Genomic DNA, 7,155 nt, shown 5'->3' on the forward strand with positions numbered 1-7,155 from the left:
TAAGTATATGAAAAATTATAACAAAGACGAACCTTCAAAGTATTTAGCTTATCTAGATGCAAATAATTTATATGGATGGGCTACGAGTCAGTACATGCCTTACAAAGACTTTAAATGGGTTCAACCTTACATGAACATAATGAATATTCCAGATGATTCAGAAACTGGCTACATATTAGAAGTTGATTTAGAATATCCAGAATACTTACATGATAAACATACAGATCTACCATTAGCTCCAGAAAATATGTGTCCACCAGGATCGAAACATTCAAAATTATTAACAACGCTTTACAATAAAGAAAGATATGTTATTCACTACAGAAACATAAAACTATATATGTCACTTGGGACGATATTAAAGAAAATTCATAGAGTATTAGAGTTCAAGCAATCAAACTGGTTAAAGGAATATATTGATCTAAATACAAATATGAGAACAAAAGCTAAGAATGATTTCGAAAAGATTTTTACAAGTTAATGACCAATAGCGTATTTGGTAAAACAATGGAAAACATTAGAAAGAGGCCATCTATTACCTTAGAATGTGATCCAATGAGGGTGGAAAAGTTAATAGCAAAACCGAACTTTGATTACAGGACAATATTTACTGAAGATTTGTGTGCGATACATATGAAAAAAGAAAAATTGACCTTCAACAAACCTATATGTGTTGGTATGAGTGTGCTAGATTTGTCAAAACTATTAATGTATGACTTCCATTACAACATTATGAAACCTAAATATGATATTGATATAGGCTTATGTTATATGGATACTGATAGTTTTATATATGAAATTAATACAGATGATTTCTACAAAGACTTAAAAGAAATGGTTGATTTATTTGATACAAGTGAATATGGAAAGGATAATCAATATGGAATACCATTAGTAAACAAAAAAGTATTAGGAAAGATGAAGGATGAAAACAATGGTAAAATAATGACAGAAGTTATTGGGTTAAGATCAAAGATGTATGCCTTTAAAGTTGAAAATAAAGAGAAAAAAAAGCAAAAGGAATAACAAAATGTGTAGTAGCAAAAGAGTTACAATTTGATGATTATAAGCAAACCCTATTCAATGATGTGAAAACATACAAAAATATAAATCTAATTCGAAGTTGTAAGCATGATGTATATACCATAGCTGTAAATAAGTTAGCATTAGATTCAAATGATGATAAAAGATATATCCTTGGGGGTGGTATAAGTACATTAGCTTGGGGGCATTATAAGATATAGTTAAAATGTATTTATGTGTAGTTTAGTTTTAAGTCATATTTAATTAACTTTTATGTATAGTTTACTTTTAGGTAAAATTTAGTTAACTTTTATGTGTGGTGTAGTTGATAGGTGTTAGTGAGTAATAATGTATAGTTTAGTTTTAGGTAATATTTATATTTTTAAGTCATAAAAGTTGTTTTTGTAATTTTATCCTTAGACATAGGCAACCAGTAATGCATGAAAATAATTGTTTTGTAGTCTAGTATTTATGTCCTGTTTACATTTCCTTAATACATTCTTACATAGTGAAGATTTTTGATTTTTTATAATTTTATCCTTAGACATAGACAACCAGTAACGCGTTAGAAAAAAATTATAAGAAAATAGAAACCATTTACCGTTTGAATTTTGAAAATCGGTTAATATTTGACGAAGTTACAGCAAGTTCAAAATTTCGGGATTTTTTACGGGTTTATTTTTGAGTTTTCGGGAAAATGTTATTATTTAAAAATGTTATTATTTAAAACTTTATTAGAATTATGGTAGTATTTTTATTTTTTCGATTTGTTGAAATTTTGTGGAGATATTGAAAAAGGAAAAAGTATCCTGTGGGTTATGCAACCATCTATGCATTTAAAATAAATTGGTTATGTTATTAGTATTTATTTACAGTTTGAATTTTTGAAATCGGTTAATTAGGAGCCGAGGTATTAAATAATAACGTTATTTGGGGATGGGACTGCAAGTGTTGCCAACTCATTTTTAACAATTATCATATTTATTAGTAATGGGGTGAATTCATCCCGATATGTTTTAAAGCGATATCTTGAAAAATTAAAATCCTGGAACGTTCCGAAAAAATATATTGAGTTGGAGACACTGACTTTTTCTTTTTTGAACATTGATGTTTTAGCTATATTTACCAGCTAGGTGGCTATGATCAATAAGTTACTCACCTACTCAATAGATGGTGTTGCATGCGGCATGTTTCAGAATTATAAAAGCTATAGATTTGCGGACAGATTTTGTATCAAGAATTTTCTTCAAAATGATGATCTTGAATCGAAAAAAGCGGGACAGACAACAAGCCGTGACAGCTAAGACAAACAGCCTGGACAGACAGTTTTGGTGTTGTTATTATTACATACTCAGAAGAAAGAGAGAAGGAAACGATATATATGCATCTGCGAGTGGAATGAACGGTCCTGTGCTGGTACTGGAATCGTTCAAATGAATCAGTGACAGATCACCTATTCCAGTAAATGCTATTTTATTGTACATTCCTTCTCATCAACTTTTTAAAGTTAATTTTTGACGGATTTTAATGATTCAAGTGTCAAATGAAAGCTTGAAAACTGGAGATTAAGATGCAATAAATATATTTTGTATAGGATTCCATTGTAATATTTTAAATGCAAGTTTTAAATGTAAATTGTTTATAGTTAAGTGCTATAAAGTTTTATTTGATTCTTATATAAATCCTTTTGTAACTAAATTTAATGATTTTTTTTAATTTTTGTAACTAGATTTAATGATTTTTTTTGTAATTTTTGTAACTAGATTTAGTGTTTTTTGTTTTTGTAACTTGATTTAATGATTTTTAAACAGATTTAGTGATTTCTGAAGTCAAAACCGGTTATAACCAGATTTTGTAACTAGATTTAGTGATTTTTTTGTTTTTGTAACTAGATTTAGTGATTTTTTATAACCAGATTTAGTGATTTTTGTAACTGGATTTAGTGATAGAATGCATTAGAAGTTATTATGAGTAAGATAGAAGTTATTTGAAATGTGATAGAAGTTATTTGGGATAGGGAGTGCGCTGCAAATTATTAGGGAGTAGATTAGAAGTTATTAGAGATGATAGGGTGACATATAGTTAAAATGGGCTAATAATAAATTTGTCTGCAGAATCCCCATTATCTATCTACTAATAGTACACTTCAGAACATGGGGTTGTACTTGAAATGAAAAAAAAAACAATTCATTGAAATGGATCAAAAGAACAGTAGTGAAGCTTGAAAATGATAAGAATATAATTTTACCAGCAAGATATTTTCCCATGGAAGCATCAAAACAAGAAGAACTGCTGCGTTTCTTAAATACTGGACCTGTATCTTTATGTTACAAAGGATTCTTGGGTCGAAGTCATCAATTTGAATTTAGTACACAGCCAGAGTCGTCAGCAATTGTGATGAAATCATGAATTCAAACGTCAGCACATTCCTTTGACGTCAGACATAGTTGTATGAATTTGGTTGGTCAGCATGACGTCAGCAATTGTGATGAAACCATGAATTCAAACGTCAGCACATTCCTTTCCAATGACATCAGCCGTAGTTCTATAAATCAACCAATTCACTGTCATCCCACAAAATCATTTGAGCAAGTGCTTTTCAGGAGGAAAGATGTGTACTTCTAACGATAAAGAGTTCATCTTCGCAAGCTATTATCCAATAAATATATTTCAAACAAAACATGTGATGATTGGTATCAGTGCTAGAACATTTGAACCAGTGATTTGATTGGGCAAAGCAGAAAAATTTGGTGTACAACTGACCTGTGAAGAATGGAAAATATTATGTTCACGAATCGACCAAATGAACGAATATTATCATGATGAGCTAAATGTGACCATAGTCAAATCATTAGGCTCAAATCATGAAGTGGTGCTGCGTACAGTCCTCGAAGAGAAGATGGCGCTGTTACGTAAAAAGAGTACATTCCATGTCCCTCGCAACATGGTGTATCTAACGCAAACGGAATGGAACAAATTCATCAGCGTATTTCAGTGTGTTAAACATGCAGTGGAAGTGTGCAACAAAACAAGTATATTCCTGAAAAAGTACTATTTTGAAAAATGTGTTATGCATATTGTACAACATGTATCTAGATATTGTGATGGTTGTCAACATCGTTCGTGGGTGCATACCTGTATTAATAAACAGTTTATTTGTGATCAAATGGACATTGAGTTTCCACCAATTGATATTGCAATAGACCTTAAAAGACTTCAATTGGAATTAAAATTATATGCTAAAGACAAACTAGTGCAGGAAGTTCAATATACACTGTATCGACAATATACAGAACCACTATCTGGTATGGATGTATGTGGAGTGTAATAAAATGATCCATTTCAATGAATTGTTTTTTTTTTCATTTCAAGTACAACCCCATGTTCTGAAGTGTACTATTGCACCACAATGTTGCCAGAGGTTTTAGTTCTAAACAGTTCCGGTTCTTTACTAATGAGTGCACAAACTTTTAAAAATGTCAAACCAAACTTTGAAACAAAAATTTCAAACAAAACTTTCGAAACAAAAATTTTCAAACCGAATTTTCTTCTAAGCACTTCCGGTTCTTCACTAATGAGTGCACAAACTTAAAAATTTGAAACCAAAATTTTCCAAACAAAAAATTTCGAAACAAAAATGTTCAAACAAAAAATTTTAAACAGAAAAAAATTCGAACAGTTTTTAAACTAAAATTTCAAACAAAAAAATTTTTGTTTTGAAACGAAAAAAAATTAAAAATTTCAAACGAAAAAATTTCAAACAAAATTTTCAAATAAAAATTTCAAAAAAAAATTTCAAACAAAAAATTTTGAAACAAAAATTTTTTAAACAAGACTTTAGAAACAAAATTTTCAAACTAAAAATTTCAAACGAAAAAATTTCAATCCAAAGTTTCAAACAAAAAATTTTGAAACAAAAATTTCAAACAAAAATTTCGAAACAAAAATTTTCAAACTAAAAATACCAAACGAAATAAATTGTCAAACCAAAGTTTCAACAAACAAAAATTTCTAAAACTTTTTTAAATGTTAAACAAAACTTAAAACTGAATGCAACAAAGATTTCAAAATCAGCAACCAATCAGATTGCACGAAAGATAGTGATCAGCCATTCAGATTGCACGAAAGATAGTGATCAACCAATCAAATTGCATCAACAATAACTTTGCCAGTGTTGTAGCATGTATTTCCTTAAGATTATGAGTCATAAGATTCAATAAGGTTAGCTATGTATCCCTGTACACTACCTCATCAAGGTTAATCACATGGTACATCGTATTGCTTACGTTTATATTTGGCTGTAATAATCAAAACAAATGACGCATTCTCAAATTATCCTAGAAAGTTTAAATGTACCAATGTCCTGGACTCCTAATCCCATCATAGGTCAATGACTTATCACGTGATCATACTGATATTTGAGAATGATTTACCCAAAGAAAGAGATACCACCCAATTCTAAGAACAATTACCAATTATTGATATGACAATAAGAAATGTACCCCTCCCAAAATTTAAGATTGGTACACAAACATACCTGTGTCTTATGAAAAAAGTAATAAATCCTGTATTTATTCAATAATAAAGCCGGTCAATCACCTTTAAATTTTGAATATTTGGCCATAAGAGGAATATCAATGGGTCCTAGAAAACGTTTACCGAATTTTGTTATTTGATAATTCCCAAATTTAAAAGGGAACATAAACATATGAAAGTACTAAACCATATAACGTGTTAAATAGGGGTCAATAACCTCCGAAATTTGATTTTTGGTAGTTCTTTACCCATGAAAGGGAACGAGGTGGACCATCCAAATTTATAGTGGTACATATTGAAGACCTGTACGAAGATACCAAATGCTTATATTAAACAATTTCTAAACCTGAGTGGATGAACCAAGATACCCCTCACAAATTTTTAACGGGTGCATCAATGTACCCATGTTTTATGATAGGAAATGAACCTATATACATGATCATATAACCATATAAGGTAACAAAACCTCATCAAAGGGGAGAAATTGGGCCAAACACCAAACACGTGGTACAACATATTGCTTATCTTTATATTTTGGCAATTTTTTTACCCATGAAAGGGAATAAGGTGGACCACCCAAATTTATCATGATACATATTGAGGTCATGTACTATAATACCGAATGCTTAAATTGGAATATTTCCAAAATTTAAGGAATTGGCTATGGTACCCCTCCCGGAGTGCATCAATGTACCTATGTCTTATGAGAGGAAATGGACCCCTATACATGACCATATAATCATATAAGGTAATAGGACCTCATCCAAGGGAATAAATTAGGTCAAAACGGAGCACGTGGTTGTACTAAAATTTGACAATTTCGTACCCCTACAACGGAACGAGGTGGACCATCCAAATTTATAGTAATATATATTAGGGTCCTATACTATTATACCAAATATAAAAAATGGGTAATCTCCAAAATTAAAGGGGGTGGGCCAAGGTACCCCTCCCAAAAAGTAAATGGGTGCACAAATGTACCTATATCTTATGATAGGTAATGGACCCCTATACATAACCATACAACCATATAAGGTAATAGGACATCATCCAAGAGAATAAATTAGGTCAAAACGAAACACGTGGTTGTACTAAAAATTTGGCAATTTCGTACCCATGAAAGGGAACGAGGTGGACCACCCAAATTTATAGTAATATATATTAGGGTCCTATACTATTATACCAAATGTGTAAAATGGGCAATTTCTAAAAATGAAGGGGTGGGCCAAGGTACCCCTCCCAAATTTTTAAAGTGGTGCACAAATGTACCTATGTCTTATGATAGGAAATAGACCCCTATACATGACCATATAACTATATAGGATAATAACACGTCATCAAAGGGGATAAAATCGACCAAAAAACCATCACGTGGTACTACGTATTGCTTACGTTTATATTTTTGGCAATGTTGTACTCCTAAAAGGGAACGAGGTGGAATATCCTAATTTATCATAATACATATTAGTGTCCTATACTATAATACCCAATGTTTAAATTGGTCAATTTCCAAAATTTAAGGGGTGGACCAAGGTACCCCTCCCAAGTTTTTAAAGGGATGCATTAATGTTTCCATGTCTTATGAAAGGTAATGGA

This window comes from Thermobia domestica, chromosome 7 (genome assembly GCF_964235325.1).
Source record: "Thermobia domestica chromosome 7, izTheDome1.hap1.1, whole genome shotgun sequence".
NCBI classification, from domain to species: Eukaryota; Metazoa; Arthropoda; class Insecta; order Zygentoma; family Lepismatidae; genus Thermobia; species Thermobia domestica.